A 17,867-nucleotide genomic window follows, 5' to 3' on the forward strand; every position below is an offset into this window, starting at 1 on the left:
CATATAAGACAATGAATATTAGAGTCAAATTATGATACATACCCCAATAATTCGACTATACTCTAAAATTAATACACATCACCATCTCCAGGACTACCAAAAATGCAAATGCTGGCTGGATCTCATTTTTTTAAATTATAACAATTAAAAGGTTATTAAATCACCAGTGTTAAAAAGTCAGCAGCAATAAACCTTTAGGTTTTCACAAGATGCACACAGAGGTCTCCCTTGGAGATTTAGTTTTCCAACTCATAAGGCTGAAGGTCCACTCCCAGGAGGAAGAAAAAACAGGAAGCTTCTCCCCAGAGTAGGAAAATAAAATTTGGCATACTCTGGGTTTTAGTGACCAAAGATTATCAGGAAGTGGAAACATCTACAGTAGAATCAGTGCAGATGTGATCATTAGAAGGCTCCATGCTTTGTGCCAGTATTATTATTTCCAGCATCCCTTAATAGTGTCAAAAGCATAACATTCCAGCTGAGGGATTAATAGCTGCCCTAACAACAGAGCACACAGCAGGCTTTCAACACAGCAGGGGGCTTTTCAAAACACCCCAGAGTAGATAGGCCTGGTCTTTAGTGCTTGTACCACGGCTCAACTACACTGAGATACCTTCCAAGTCTCCAAGTATGAAGCTTGGTTCTCAACTCCACTCTGATGTGATTCTGCAGTGTAGCACCTTTACAATTCAGATTAAGGCAAGATCTCTGATCTGGAACCTTTTGTCAAAGGAGTCTTGGAACAAGACTGACAGATGTCCCCTCTACATCAACAGGTAGGGTAAGGCAAAGACAGGAGAGAAACCCAGAAATGTATATACATGTGTATGCAGCTACACAGTTGACACGTGGTGCATAATGTTCCATGCGATCAAATTTCTTTCAGGCCCATTCAAAACAAAATAGTTGCATGGGAAGTAATAATAGAGAACCTTTACTGGTTGGAAATTCTCCTCTTATTTAACTAAAATCCTACATATCCTTAATCACTGTAGTTTAGCATTCATTCTAGTGAGAATAATCTTCCTGGAACACAAACGTGGCCTGTTACTCCTCAGACTAAACACCTTCAGTGGCTCCCCTGGGCCTACAGGCTAAAATCCTAATACTTTGGGATGACAAACAAGACCTCTGGTTTGGACCTTACCTACCTCTCTAGCTTCATTTACCTCTCTGGCTGCCAGGACCCCACATTCCTCGTAAGTCCCCAAATTATCTGTCATGCTCCTTCTTATCTCTCAATGCTTACTGGCAATATCTATGCACCTAGAATGTTTTGTCTTTGTAGCATTTCAACAAATGCCTATTCATCTTTCCCAGCTCAGCTAAGGTCAGCCACCCTTGTAAAGCCTTTACCAACTTTCCTTTCCCAGGAGAGACCCACTGCTTTTCTTGGACTAACAGAATCCCCTGCATCACTGCTCTTCTGGTTGCCACAGCACTTTACTGCACTGGGTTTTTAAAAATAGGTTTATGGAATAATAGTTTAAACACAATAAACTCCACACTTTAAAGTGTACAATTTCGTAAGTTTGAACATATATCCATACCTGTGAAACCATCATCACAATCAAGATAATGAACACATTCACTATTTCTAAAACTTTTCCATGCCCTTTTGTCAACTCTCTCTGTCACTCCTCTCTGTCCCTCATCCCCAGGGAACGACTGATCTGCTTTCTACAGAGTCATTAGCATTTTCTGGAGTTTGAAATATAGGGAATCATGCAATATGTAGTCTTTATTTTTGCCTTGCTTCTTTCACACAACGTAATTATACTGAGATTCACACACATTGCATGAATCAACAGTTCGTTACATTTTACTGCTGAGTAGTTTCAGCATGGATAGGCTATACTACAATGAGTTTGTCTTTTCACCTGTTGATGGACATGTGGGTTATTTCAAGTTTTTGTTCATTACAAAGAACACTGCTATGAACATTCACATACAAGTCTTTGTACAGACACGTGTTCTTTCCTCTTGGGGAAAAACTGAGGAGTGGAAATAAATGAGTCATGTGGTAGGTATATGTTTGATTTTTTAAGAAACTGCCAAACTATTTTCCAACAGGCTGTGCCATTTTACATTCCCACTAACAGTGTGTGAAAATTCCATTTCCTCCATATCTTCATGAACATTTGATATGGTTTGTTGCTTTAATTACAACCATTCTACTATGTCTATTGTTGTATTATCTCACTGGGGTTTTAATTTGCATTTCCCTAATGATTAATCATGTTGAGCATCTTCTCATGTGCTTATTTACCACCCATATTTCTTATCCGGCAGAATATCTGTTCAATTCATTTCCCCATTTTTCAGTAGGTTGTTTTCTTATTATTACATTTTGGGAGTAATTTATATATTTTGAGTATTTTATATATGATTTGTCATATATATTTGAAATATTTTCTCCCAATCTGTGGTTTATCTTTGCATTCTCTTAGTACTATCTTTTGATGAGCAGAAATTTTTGATTTTGATGATGTCTAATTTATCAATTTGTTCTTCTATGAATTGCACTTTCAGTGTCATATCTAAGAAATCTTTGTCTAACCCAATCTCACAAAGATTATTTCTTAGGTTTTCTTCCACAGGATTTATAGTTTTAGGTGTTACATATATGTCCATGTGGTGTTCATTTTTGTATATATTATAAAATATGGTTTGATGTTCATTTTTTGCTTATGGATATCTTGTTTTGGCACTATTTGTTGAAAAATTAATCCTTTCTCCACTGAATTGCCCCCATGCCTTGGTCTAAAATCCACGGTCTATACACATGTGGATCTACTTCTGCCTCTTTCTTCTGTTCCAAGGATCTATTTTTCTGTTGGGACACCAGTCCCACACTCTTTTGATTACTGTAGCATTACAAGTCTTGAAATCAGTCAAATTTAGTCCTCCAACCTTCTCCTTTTTTAAAATCGTTTTGGCTATTCCAGGTTCATTGCATTTCTTTTTTTTTTTTTTTTTTTTTTTCTTTTGAGACAGAGTCTCACTCTCTCACCCAGACTGGAGTGCAGTGGTGCTATCTCAGCTCACTGCGACCTCTGCCTCCCAGGCTCAAGCGATTCTCCTGCCTCAGCCTTCTGAGTAGCTGGGATTACAGGTGCGCGCCACTACATCCAGCTAATTTTTGTATTTTTAGTAGAGACAGGGTTTCACCATGTTGGCCAGGCTGGTCTCGAACTCCTGACCTCAAATGATCCACCCACCTCAGCCTCTCAAACTGCTGAGATTACAGGCATGAGCCACCACACCCGGCCTCATTGCACTTCTATATAACTTTTAAGATTCATCTTTTCAATTTAAAAACTGCTGGCATTTTGATTGGGTTTTTGTTGAATCTATAGATCAATTTGGGAAAAAATGACATCATAACAATATTGAGACTTTTTATCAAATACAAGCTTTAACTCTCTAACAATTTAGGTCCTTTAAAATTTCTCTCAACAAGATTGGGAGAAATATTGTACGGCTTCTGCACATTCTTGTCAGATGTATCCCTAAGTATTTCGTATTTTTGATACTATTGTAAATGGCATTTTTGTTTCAGTTCCTGACTGTTCATTGCTGGTATATAGTAACATAATTGATTTTTATTTATGGATATTGCACCCCAGAACCTTGCCAGAGGACACTGGAATTAAGAATTAAGATCAACATTTTGATGCCTAAGGGGACAAAAGAAGTTGTTCACAACTACCCATAGGGAAAGACACGCTGTGGAAACACATTTGCTCAGGAGAGAGGAGAAATAGAGCTATATCCTCAGCATTTATATTTCTATGCCTTTGGCCTAGATAGTTTGAGCCTTTAAGCCCATCAGTCAAGTGATATGGGAAAAATTCAAATATGTAGTATCTATGGTTTTTCCTAAAACAGTTTCTGAAATGTGAAACGTATAATCACTAACCACATAAGAGAAACTCAGGGGCCTATTAAGAGTAATACGTCACCTTTCTTTTGGTCTTGATTCTTTTCAGTTGGTTTCTGCTTTTTTCCTTATCCAATTACGACCAGATTTCCTTAATAGGAATCTAGTCCTGACATTTCAGAGACATAAACTGATGTATTTCTTCTATGTATATAAGCTGATGTATTTCTTCTATGTATCTACGTGTGTGTGTGTATATATACATATGTATACACATATATACATATATATGTACATATGTATACACATATATACATATATATGTATATATGTATACTTATATACGTATATATGTAAACATATACACATATATACATATGTATATATGTATACATATACACATATGTATGTATATATACGTATGTATATGTATATATGTGTATACATACATGTGTATACATATGTATATATACACATATATACATATACACACATATATACATATATACACATATATGCGTGTATGTATGTGTGTGTGTGTATATATATATATTATTATTTTTTTTTTTTTTTTTTTTTTTTACTGTCGCCCAGGCTGGAGTGTGGTGGTGTGATCTCGGCCACTGCAACCCCCACCTCCTGGGTTCAAGCAATTCTCCTGTCACAGCTTCCCAAGCAGCTGGGATTACAGGTGTGTGCCACTACGCCTGGCTAGTTTTTGTATTTTTAGCAGAGACGGGGTTTCACCATGTTGACTAGGTTGGTCTCGAACTCCTCTACTTGTATCTTTTAATTTTAGCGGTTTGCTTTTTTTTTTTAGAGACAGGTTCTTCCTCTGCCACCCAGGCTAGAGTGCAGTGGCACAATCATAGCCCACTGCAGCCTCAAACTCCTGGGCTCAATAGATCTTCTTGCCTCAGTCTCCTGAGTAGCTGGGGTGACAGGTGCATGCCACCACACCCAGCTAATTTTTTAATTTTTTGTCACTATGTTGCTGAGTCTAGTTTCAAATTCCTGGTCTCAAGTGACCCTCCCACCATGGTCTTCCAAAGTGCTGGGATTCTATTCATATTCTGAGTGACTGGTCTTAGACTCCTGACTCTAAAATCTGCATATTAATGTATGCCTGTATAAGTAAATCTGCTTCTGTTCTTATTGACCCTGCATCTGTAAATAAAATGCTGGCTTAACAATGCAGCATTTCCTGCTTGCTGCATTGATTCTCCACAATAGAAAACTCAGAGGTCACATGTTTCTCCATCCTTCAATTCACCAGAATTCTATCTGCTCAGGAGATCAAAGAAAAAAAAGATACCATTGTTATAAACTCCAGAACACAAAACACTTCTCCATTCCACACAGAAAAAAATCAATGCATGTTCCTCATTTCCTAATTGAAAGGATTTTTGGTTAAACATGAGCTTTTACAGCTTCCTCCACATCTCCATATGACCATCACTGTCAGAACCATCATCTTTGAGTATGAATGACATGCTATATGAAGGGCAGAGAGAAATAGACACCAGGAGAAAAACATACAGAAATAACATCAAAGAGTGAAATCTGGTCAAAATTCCCTAACCTGCTTCTTGTCTCTCCAGGTTGTGTCACATTCAGGAGGCCTCGGGCACTGCTTTGTTCAGGGGCTCATGTACCCCCGAAGCTCTAACACCTCTCACTCCTGCATGCTCTCTCTCTCTCACTCACTCTAAATAACCACTTGTGGGCCTTACATTTCTTTCCTATAAAAAATCTTTAATGTTTTTACAATTATAATACATGTTGACGGTATAAAATTAGAAAGCCCAATTAAGCCTAGATAAGCAAACTAAAATCATCATTAAATCTAGTACTCAGAGACTACCACTCCTAACATCTGGTACATATCCTCCCACACTTTTCTCCTCTGTTAAAACATTTTCAACAAAAATAAAATTATAAAATCATCCACAATTGTTTTCTAAGTTCTAAAATAGGTAAAATGGCAAGAATACATGTTGATTACTTTCTGGTATGATCTTAGCAAAACCAGTAAAGCATTAGAGATAATTGGACCTTAAGCCAAAGCCATAAAATAATTATGATGTGAGACCTGAACTATCTCCAGCCAGCCCATGGTTCATTACCAAGATGAGCAGAATTAACTAGCAAATAAAGAAATACCTTACTAACTAAAAATCAGAACACCATCCCTCAGCCAGGTCATATGAGACAGTCCAGTCCACAGACAAAGCTTTAAGCAGGCTATAAATATATGTGGTTGACACATTCGGGGTGACATAGTGGAAAAGAGTTGAGGCTGAATTGTTCCTGGTGAGAAGAACAAAAACTTAAGTGCCAGAGGTCCAAAGAAAAAGGCTGGGCATGGTGGCTCATGCCTGTAATCCCAGCACTTGGGAGGCCAAGGCAGGTGGATCACTTGAGCCCAGGAGTTTGAGACCAGCCTGGACACTATGGCAAAACCCCATCTCTACATGATATATAGAAATTAGCTACCTGTGGTGGCTCATGCCTGCAGTTCCAGCTACTCCTCGGGAGGCTGAGGTGGGAGAATCACCTGAGTCTTGCAGGGGGTCAAGGCCGCAGTGAACCGGGATCGTACCACTGCACTCCGGCCTGGGCGACAGAGCGAGACCCTGTCACAAGGAGAGAAGAGGGGTGAGGAGGGGTGAGGAGGGGAGGGGAGGGGAAGGGGAGGGGAAGGGGAGAGGAATGGGAGGGGAAGGGAGAGAGGGAAAGGAGAGGGGAGGGAAAGGAGAGGGGAGGGAAAGGAGAGGGGAGGGAAAGGAGAGGGGAGGCAGAGAGAGAGATGTGCATGAAGTGAAGATGCAACACACCACTGGCCATTTTTATGTGCATCCGTGTGTCTCATTGGACTGGGAGCTCTCAGCAGGTATCTTATTCTCTCTTTTATCTCCAGTGCCTAGTACTTAGTAAGGATTTGCTCATTAGGGGCTATCCCAGAAGCAGTTGAGCTGAAATTGGACAGGCAGGAACAAGTCTGCATTATGCATGTTACAAAAAAGATGAAAATTACCTTCTCTAGTTATAACTGTCCCACTGTGATTTAGGCAAAAGCCATCCTGGATATGTCACAGGTAAATGTTTGTAAATAAGCAGGATATACTTGGGAGGCTGAGGTAAGAGGATCCTTTAAGCCCAGGGTTCCAACCCTGGACAACATAGTGAGACTGTGTCTCAACAACAACAACAACAACAACAACAACAACAACAACAAAAAGCTGGATAATTTTAGGGTTGTAAGCATCGTTTATCCAATTTCTTAACATAGACACATAATATTGATTTTCAAACTCCCAGCTGAATATTTTTCCCCTAAAACATACTGTTTCCAAGGTTAATGTGTGTTATGAAAGATAAAAATGTATGGGAGATAATTATACGAGAGACCTGATATGGTAGATTAATTGCAAAATGGCCCTCAATTCTCTGCTCCTCTTTGTATCCATTCCCTCTGATATCTGACTTGCAACTTCTCCCATCAAGAGGTAGGGTCAATTTCCCCATCCCTTGAACCTGGAGTGGCTTTGCGACTTGCTTTGAAAACAGGATACAGGGGGAGTGAAAGTGTGCCAGTTCTGAGACTAGGTCTCCAAAGGTCTTGTGAGCTTCTCCTCTCTCAGAATTCTGCCTACCACCAAGCTGGCCAGCTGGATGATGAGACACATGTGGTTGTGTGGCTTGGCCATCTCATCACTCCAGCTTTCAGTCAGCCAACCACCAGACATGTGAGTGAGGACACCCTCAACCAGCCGGCTCTGAGCCACTCTGTCATGTTAGCACAGATGCATGGCATTTCAGCAAAGAATTAGGGAAATGCAAATTAAAGCCATAGAGAGGTATCAATACACACCTATCAGAGTGGCTAAAATAAAAAATGACAACACCAAATGTTGGTCAGGATGCAGAGAAACAAAGCCATTTTACACTACAAGTGAGAATATAAAATGGTACAACTGCGCAAAGCATTTTAAAAGTTTCTTATAACACTAAACATGCAATTACCTACTAGTACACTCTTGGTCATTTATCCCAAAAATGTATGACTTTTTTTTCATCCAGCCAAATAAAAACCTATGTTCAAACAAAAACCTGTACAGGAATGTCCATCACAACTTTATTCACAGTAGTCAAAAACTGGAAACTGGAAACAACACAGTTTCCGGGTGCGGTGGGTCACACCTGCAATCCCAGCACTTTGGGAGACCAAGGCAAGCAGATCACTTCAGGTCAGGAGTTCCAGACCAGCCTGGCCAACATGGTTGAAACCCAATCTCTACTAAAAATACAAAAATTACCCAGGTGTGGTGGTGCGTGCCTATAATCCCAGCTACTCAAGAGGCTGAGGCAGAAGAATTGCTTGAAGCTAGGAGGCAGAGGTTGCAGTGAGCCAAGATCACATCACTGCACTCCAGACTGGGTGACAGAGTGAGACTCCATCTCAAAAAAAAACAAAAAAACAAAAAACAGATAAATGTTTAAAAACCTGGATTACTCCTCAGCAATAAAATGGAACAAATTATTAATACACACAATAACTTAGATAAATCTCCAGGTAGTTATGCTGAGAGGAAAAAAAAAGACAATCTCGAAAGGCTGAACACTGTGTTTATATAACATTCTTGACATGACAAAATTATAGGAATGGTGAACAGATCTGTTGCCAGTTCACAGACAGAGGAGGGACAAGAAAAGAGGGAGGTGGATGTGCATAGAAGGCCAGCATGAGGATCCCTGTTGGATGAAAGTGTCCTGTATCTATGTCAGTATCCTGACTGTGATATTGCACTACAGTTTTGTAAGATATGACTATTTGGAGAAATTAAATACAAGGAATCTCTTTGCATTATTTCTTATAGCTGTGTAGGAATCTATATCTCAAAATAAGTTTAATTTAAACTAATTACCTGAAGGGCTTTGGGCAGGTTACTAATCCTAAGCCCTGGTTTCCTTATCTGTAAAATGGGGGAAAATAGGACTTAATGAGGCTTAAATTAGACGATTAAATGATGTTTACAGTATTCTTAGTGCATGATTAGTATTCAATAAATGTTACTGTTGATATTTGTAGTAATAGTAACAACAGTCAATAAACATAGTCATAAATTCAAAATTTTATTTGTTAAAGTTCTACCAGATTTGGCAGGGATGGCAGCAAGGCAGACAGCAGTCTGAGAAAAGGAAAGGACGCTCTGTTTGCTCAAGGTCTAGAAAACCAAGAAAAACAGCTCTACCTTACAAACAGCTAGAGAATGAAACAGAAAGTTAAGTAAGTGAAAACCTGGCCCCTGGAACTGATAAAGTTTCTTTTTTTTTTTTTTTTTTTTTTGAGACTGAGTCTCTCTGTGTCACAAAGGCTAGAGTGCAGTGGTGCCATCTTGGCTCACTGCAACCTCTGCCTCCTGGGTTCAAGCTGTTCCTGCCTGAGCCTCCTAAATAGCTGGGATTACAGGCGCCTGCCACCACGCCCGGCTAATTTTTTGTATTTTTAGTAGAGACACGGTTTCACCATGTTGGCCATGCTGATCTCAAACTCCTGACCTCAAGTGATCCACCTGCCTCAGCCTCCCAAAGTTCTGGGATTACAGATGTGAGCCACTGCTCCCAGCTGCTTGAACTGATCAGTTTCTATAAAGCTATGTAAGTAAACATATATCCAAAGAGTCATAGAACCTCGGAGTTAAATTAGAACTTAACTCACTGAACTTTTTCAACCCCTCATGCTATACTGAAACAGTCTCTACAATATCTGATAAAGTTGTTTTCTTAACTTCTAGTGATGAAGCCACTATCTTGCAGAGTAAAATATAATTGTTTAACTCTAAATCAGAGGATGACACTCTAAACTGCACATCAGAATCATTTGATAAACATTTTAAAAATAAGAGTTTAATGATTTTCAAAGGTATGACTTTTTTTCATCACCTTGGAAGATGTCTCTTCAGTGTGTAGATACAGGCAACAGTTAAAGATACTGTATTTACTTCTTGGATGATGTCTTAATCCAGCCAGACTACAGCATAATCAAGCTGCATCATATTAGGGCATATCCACCCACCCATCCATTCATTTAACAAATAATTACTGAGCATCTTCTATGTGTTAAGACACCATGTTAGATGCTGGAGCTACAACTGTAAGCAAGAGTGGCATAGTCTCTGCCTTCATAAAATGTCTATCAAGAGAAGAAAATAACTGCTTCATTATCACAAAATTATGCACAATGGTGGAGATTAAAGAGGGGCTTTGGGAATACCTCATAGGATGCAGAAGCATCTACTTGTCTGAAAGGTTATCAACAATAAGACTCTCTTCCCTATAGGAATACACTGAGAAAATATAGACCAACTCTTTTTTCATTAGATAATGAAAAGAAACTCCTCATTTGTCTGCCATCATGAAAGAATATCCTGGTCTAAGTGCACTTTGTCGAAGGCTAGAATGTATCACCTTGTACTAAAGGTTTATTTAACATTTCTAAAACCAAGTCCTTCTAAAATGCAACATTAGGTATTGCCCTGAATCACTAAAATAGACAAATGATTGTAATTTACACTATTTTCAGTGCTCCTGGTAATCCTCATGAATGTTAGTACTATGTATTTATACCAGGAAGACACAGAACTCTCTGAGGGATGTAGAGGAACAGAACTCCCACTGCATGCTGTCCCCTGCCATCTGTCCATGCCCTCCCCCGAATGCCTGGAACCCAACGTGTGCATGTTTGCCCCACACTAAACATCCCTGGATCAGTGATGCATTCTGTTTTCTTTAGGGCCTGTTGACTCCATTAGCACTTGTCCACACTGCCCGCCTCTGCCATCATCCCTCCCTTCTATCCTGCTCTCTTCAGCTAAATTGTTCTTCTCCTTGCATTTTATAAGCTGGAACATAAATAAAAATTTCCAAGGGAATCCAAACAACTGTCATCATATATAAAGTAAAAAGACTCTTTGCCCAAAACAAAGTTCACATGCACAGAATTTGTGGAAAATATTTTCAGTGGGACAAGAGGCACTGCACTTTCCTGACTTTATTCCAGGATCACAGATATTCCAAAAGCATTAAAGTGGAAAAAAAAAAAAAAAAAAGCAAACAAGCAAGCAGATGCCACCTGCCTGGTAATGAGCATTATCTCAATTATGATTAGGATTATACAGAATTTTCCCTAGAAGAAGCTCAAACATTTGTACTATTATCTCCCTTATTTTCCCTAAATTCCTGGGATATGAAAAAGGCAAGTACAATTATTATTATTTTGAGAGGGAAGCTGAGACCACCAAGATTCTAAGTGAGCTGCCCAAAGTCACAGAAAGAGGCCCGAGAGTCTTCCTGCCTTCCTGTCCTCATTTTCCTTCCAGGAAACAATGCTCCCGGAGCAGAGATGCCCACAAGATACCTAATTTTCCCCTCAAGTATAGAAAAATTGAGGCAAGAGAATGCAAATTCCTCAGCACTAAAACCAGTGAAAATTTTTAATAGACATTTTCAATCTGAAGGAAACCACCTTTATTTCATACAAAAACACATGGAACTACCTCAGACGATAAAGAAAATACCCTCATGTTTCTAAATTTGCCACATGGACTCATCACATTTCCAAACACCTTGAAATTACTTCAGATAAATGCAGTAACTCTCAGAGCACTTTTTATACAGAGAAAAAACACACTGTTCTGTGAGAGAATAAAAAACTACCTACACACTTCCACAGAAATGACTCTGCATTAGCATGTTACAAATATCAACTCCCTGCCCACTATCTCTGGATGTCTGCTCACTTTTCAGCATGAGACTAGATTGTTTTCAGAAGAATTTCATTTTGTTGGGAGAGCCTTTCCTTGCTCTTCAACTTGAGGGACTGTAGGTCCTCTTTCTTCGCCTCTGCATCTGCTGAATTTACTCAGGATTCTTGGAATATAACATTTTAAAGTGCTCACCATGTTCTTGCTGCTTTAAGCCAAATCTGTGTCTCCTTCCAGCTCCAATTAGTAAAATATTACAAACTTTTACAGGAAAGGAATTGGAAAGATCATTCCAAGTAGTCAGCTGTAGAACAGGAAGAGAAAGAGCAATAAAAAACAATAAAATAAAATAAAAGTGTGTCTCTGCTCTTCTCTAGGGTCATGCTGCCTCCTCCTACAAATATAATTAATGCATATTCTCCTTGTCTGCTTTTTCTAAACCATATGTCCTATAAAACTGGACTTACTGGTACAAGGAGAAGGGTAATGTTTAATGTGCATGGGTGTATCTGAGATGGATAGGGCTGCTGAGATACGTCTCGAGGGACAGCTCAGTGTTGGCAAAAGTCTGAAGAATTCATCTGGCAACATCTCGATTAAGCAGGAAACTCATAAATTAAAGCAGCTCAGGGGCAATTTAAACTTCATTACCCAGGTCGGTCTGGAGCTCTAGGATGAATGTAAACTACAGATGTAGCCACTTCCATTTCCTCTAAGCAAACATCTCCCTCCAGTTTTCCCATTGCTCCCTGTGCTGTCAACAGCCTACTATTGAGAAGAGGGAAAGGTGTGCAAGTTGGGAGCTATTATTCATTCCACAGGACAGCCACGTCTCAGTCTTCTCAGATAATTAGGGATAGATACATTAAGCTTCACAATCAGATTTGAGTTTCTTATCAATTTTCTCACATATATAGTTAACTATGAGATAAAATTTGAATTTAACTCCCTACGATTGTCCCTCTATGTCTTTTAAGTGGTAGTACTAGTAAGCATTGCACTAATCAAAACACAATATAGAAAGAAATGGAGCACAACCTAAGTCTCTAGCCTCCAGTAAATGTAAGCCAGTGGCATCCATTTTCACCAGATGAAAGTTAATAATCTGGGACAAGCACTCACTCGGAGTCCTAGAGTATTGAAAATGCACTCGTGGTAGCCAGCTGTGGGAATTAGGCAAGATATTTACTTCTTACTATTGACAATGCAAAACAATGCTTAGTCTACCTAAAGTCAGAATATACTTTTTAAAAAGAAAGTGTCACATATGAAGCCTCTGAAGCATTACAAGAAATATTTATGGGAAATTTCTATATTTGTTAATGTAATTAGAAAGGTGTCTAAGTGATTCAATCTGTTCTCAATTAGCCCTACTAATGGAAGTTAATCAATGCAATGGATAGCTGAAAAAGGCAAACTGTGTAAATACGGCTAATAAATTTACTCTCTTTATTAATGGTATATGATGCATTGAATCTTCTTCATATTTAACTGAATTCATCATTTTTGGAGAAGCTGAAAATCTTAGAAAATAATTTTATTCAACCTTCTTACTTTTCATCCAAGGGAAGTTAGGCTTAAAATGTTTCAGGCAATTACAGTTTGCTAAGTGGAAGAGTTAGGCCTTGTCTATGTCTGGGCTGCAATAACAGGATATCATAGATTAGGTGGCTTATAAACAATATAAATCTATTTCTCACAGTTCTGGAGGCTGGGAAGCCCAAGATCAAGGTGTCAGCAGATCTGGTGTCTGGTGAGGGCCCACACCGTGGCTCATAGATGGCTGTGTTCTTACCGCATTTTCACAGTGTAAAGGGGGCAAGGGAGTGCTCCTGGCTCTTTTACAAGGCACTAAGCCTATTCATGAGACCCCTGCCTTCATGATCTAATTACCTGTGGATTAGGATTTAAACACATAAATTTCTGGAGGACGCAAACATTCAGTCTATAGCAGATCTTAATCTAAACATCCCAAATGACATCATGAAGTGGAGCTACGAGGACTCTATTCAAAACAAGTCTGAAAATCAACTAGTTGCTTCAGTGTCTTCTCACTCCAACCCCAACCTCAGTTCAACCCTCAAGCCTCATTCACTTCCCAAAATACCAGAAATGAATACCTCTGAGAACTTCCTAAGTACAATGTCAGATTGATTTAATACTCCAACTTGAATAGAACTTCATGTCCTATTATCTTTCCATAGCAGTTGATTGACATCTTCCCTGAGAAAGTAAGCAATTAGCAATTTTGAGCTAAAGAAAACATTACTGAAAATGTTGCTAGCCTAGAATAAGCAAAAAACTTTTAGATCAATAATGCCTGTGGAACAACATAAAATGTGAACACTATCTAGAAAAAGAGTTACATGTATTATCACAGATATATAAGATTCATAGAGAATTTGTATCCTAGACTTATGAGAATTTATCTGATTCCTGAAGAATCCCAAAGGAGATTCCACGGCTTTTCACAACATTCCCAGGTAGCCCAGTTTAATGTTTACCTCTCTTACCGCTGACATAAAACACCTATTTAAAACCTGCCTACTGCAGCTTAATAGGCATCCTGTTTATTCTAATTTTGCCAAAACGAGGTCAGTGAAGATTTAAACAGGGGATACAGTGCCTCTTAAGTGTCACCCAGTATAGCTGAGTGACACTTCAGAGGCAAAGTCTACTTTGTCTTAATTGCAGTCACAACCCTGAAACATCTACAAAAACATATTCTAACAAAAAATTAAAATGATTGGAGAGTTAGATAAATCCTTAAGATGTTTGTGAAAGAAAACTCTGCTTGAACAGAGGGCCTTATATTCCACAATGAAACATCCTCACAAAGGCAGCTAAGAAATGAGCCCACTTGTAACAGCACAACCAGGAGCCAGGAAAATTACGATGGAAACACTTTATTTCAAATCATGAAAAGAGTTACACTTGATCTTCTTGTTAGCAGGGGCTGTGCAGACAGCAACATTTACTGCGAAATGTAAGGGCAGATAACAGCTGATTTGAAAAGGGATTGTGTAAATCTAGTTAAAGAGCAACTTTAGAAGATTATTTTCAATTACTAAGATAACATCATGGCTCTCAGGAAAAAAAAAACTGAAAGGTTTGTTCTTTACACCACATACAGTGTACAAAATCTAACAAAAACGCCTGCTTTCAAGCAATAATATCAGCTAACAGCTAATATGCCTTACCTTCACTTTATCCTCCTTCTTCAAGTTGTTTTCAATTATTTCTAACATTTCCTCATGTCTGTGAACAAAAAAGTTACTTTTCAATCAGAAGAAACAGCTTAAAAAACACTGTCTCCTTCAAAATAATTACTAAAGCTTTTACATTTGCAAGTGCCAAATATACATAATCTGTGAGCCCTCTAAACTAGGGCTAAGGTCATGAGGTAAGAATGCTTGCAACTTGGGATTGATTAAAATGACATTTGCTTCACGGGCAGAACACTTAAATGAGAATGTCTGGGCCTTAGCCCCTACTCACGTCACCTTAACTGATCCATAGGAACACGCCCTGACTTGTACATGGACCAAATGCAAGCTACACCTCTAGCTTAAATGGATAACCTTGTCAAGTGAAACTCCTAGTTGTCATATTCCTCAACATGGCATATATAGAGGGTGCTAATGATGTATTTAGGGAGAAAAAACTAAATAACAAAGAACCTAGTCTAAAGGAAAAACATCAAACTGGGAAGCAGAAAACCCTGTACTTTCCCAACTCTGTCATTTACAACCGACGTGACCTTTCCAAGCCTCATCTTCCTGTACTCTCCACATGTTCTCAACATCCCACCCGCTTAATACTATGCTCCCTGGACATACTGTGTTCTTCTGTGTCTCTGCTTTGAATGACCTCCACCTGGAGAGCCCCTTGGAGCCTAGCTTAGTTCCCTTGTCTATGAAAGGCACCCCAACTCCCTTGTCAGAATTAATCTGACACCCTGCTGTGCACCCCTCTAATGCTTGGTAATTATTTGCTTCCTAATGCTGATCACTCACTGTTAGTTATCTATAGCTATCCATTCCTCGAGTAGCTTAAGTGCTCCTCCAGGGCAGGGACATGTCATCTTTGTATATTCAGAGCTGCAGTAACATTAGGAAGCACTCAGTAAACACTTACGAAATAAACAATGAATCAATGAAGGAATGAATGACAAACTGACTTCACCAACTTTCAATTTCATCACCTTTATAACTCGGAAAATAATCATTACCCAGTTCGTTCAGAAATCATAGTGATCCAAAGATGCAATGATGCTTTTCACATCGTTAGGTAATGATTATAATAAAGATAGTAATGTTAAAAAGTCATAACATACAAATAGAGTATGATGTCTTCACATACGGTCTGCCTATACTCAATTTCAGTATCTTTCTTCTCATAAAAAGAAATTTAAATTTTAGCAAAAGGAGAGACTTCATTGTCCAAAAAGTGTTCTTTTTTTTTTTTTTTTTTTATTATACTTTAAGTTTTAGGGTACATGTGCACATTGTGCAGGTTAGTTACATATGTATACATGTGCCATGCTGGTGCGCTGCACCCACTAACTCGTCATCTAGCATTAGGTATATCTCCCAATGCTATCCCTCCCCCCTCCCCCCTCCCCACCACAGTCCCCAGAGTATGGTATTCCCCTTCCTGTGTCCATGTGATCTCATTGTTCAATTCCCACCTATGAGTGAGAATATGCGGTGTTTGGTTTCTTGTTCTTGCGATAGTTTACTGAGAATGATGGTTTCCAATTTCATCCATGTCCCTACAAAGGATATGAACTCATCATTTTTTATGGCTGCATAGTATTCCATGGTGTATATGTGCCACATTTTCTTAATCCAGTCTATCATTGTTGGACATTTGGGTATATAAATCATGCTGCTATAAAGACACATGCACACATATGTTTATTGCGGCATTATTCACAATAGCAAAGACTTGGAACCAAAAAGTGTTCTTATGACACTAAAACTAAACCTCTAAAAGACAAAAGAATCATTAGTCATTTTATATGTGCTTCTCCTTCCATGGATTAGCTGCATTTTTCTGCTTGGACATGTGGCTAGACACAGATTCTACTCTGTGATATGCACTGGACACTGCATATTCCACTCCCGTGTTGCCACCTCAAAACATTCTAAAAGCAAAATTGCATTTATCTGGAAAAACAGGTCCCTGATGCACTAAAGGACTGAGGCAACCCTTTGAAGAAAGGGACTGAGGGATCCTGAAGGTGCACAGGAGCAGTGATAATGGTCTCATATTTCAACTGTAGGTAACTGCGGACTGTATGTTAAACATTTTCCTCTAAAGACCTACATTCTTTCTAACCAAAACACTTTCTTGTCACAGAGAGAGAAAGAATTATCTTATTTGATTAAGGCTACTGCTGTAACAATAAATCCTAACACAGTTCATTCACTTGAGGAAGCATAGTATCCTAGCCACGCACTCAAGCCAAAGCACCACAATCGTCCCAGCCTCCGGGACAATGGGGTAGTGCACTGCTATAGCTCAACTGTAGAAAGGTAAACTTTGGAGCACTGAAGTCCAAAAACGTATTCAGGGAAAGGTTATGAGCTTGTATTTCATGATTATTTTAAGGTGACAAATAATTAAAATTATATTCAAGTCCCAATGTTCCCATTGCTCAGAAGAGTAAAATAGACTTGGTTTCTAAATTTGTAGACACAGACAAGGTCAAGCTACGGACAGTCAAAAACCATCCAAAAAAATTAAACTAATTTCATCATGGAACAGAAGAATGAGAATTGAGAATTCTCACTAAAAGGATGAAAAGGATATCCCAGCTGCAAGTTATCATAAGCTAGTTGGCCCATCATCTGCCCGGCTGCAGCTGTATCCAACTCTCAGCTCACCCAAAGAGATTCACGCTCTCATGGTGCCAAAATGAATGTCTCTCTTAAAAAAAAAAATTGCCCAATTGAAAATAACTCTCTAATCTGCATCCTTTCAATAGAACTGAAGTGCACTTCACCAACACAGAGCACAGGCATCTTGAATTAGTAGAGAACTATTTTTAACACATGAAGGATAAGATATGAAATTAGTTTCACGGGGAATGAGAACCTTGGAGATTATTTACTTTGCCTTAATTACTCTGACTCACCATTAATTTAGCTTTCCTAGGGCACTAAATATTTCACGCTAAGATTTTCAGTATAAAGAGACAGGAGCAAAAATTT

The 17,867-nt window shown here is 38.8% G+C and overlaps 1 protein-coding gene across 16 annotated transcripts in view; it reads right to left on the minus strand.

Moving 5' to 3' along the window:
• ENOX1 (ecto-NOX disulfide-thiol exchanger 1) overlaps window positions 1-17,867 on the minus strand; it is a 584,882-nt gene that overhangs the window by 547,313 nt on the left and 19,702 nt on the right. For 3 of the 16 annotated variants that reach the window (XM_054665237.2, XM_054665230.2, XM_054665234.2), the window contains exon 2: window positions 14,850-14,907. The exons of 11 other annotated variants lie outside the window; for them this stretch is intronic. The gene's annotated coding sequence lies outside the window, so the exon portion shown is untranslated. Of the gene's footprint in view, window positions 1-6,379; window positions 6,520-14,849; window positions 14,908-17,867 lie in introns of those variants that run through there. 2 more of the 16 variants (XM_054665241.2, XM_063792103.1) reach the window with 2 other exon arrangements.

The sequence above is a fragment of the Pan troglodytes genome, chromosome 14 (assembly GCF_028858775.2).
Source record: "Pan troglodytes isolate AG18354 chromosome 14, NHGRI_mPanTro3-v2.0_pri, whole genome shotgun sequence".
Taxonomy (NCBI): domain Eukaryota; kingdom Metazoa; phylum Chordata; class Mammalia; order Primates; family Hominidae; genus Pan; species Pan troglodytes.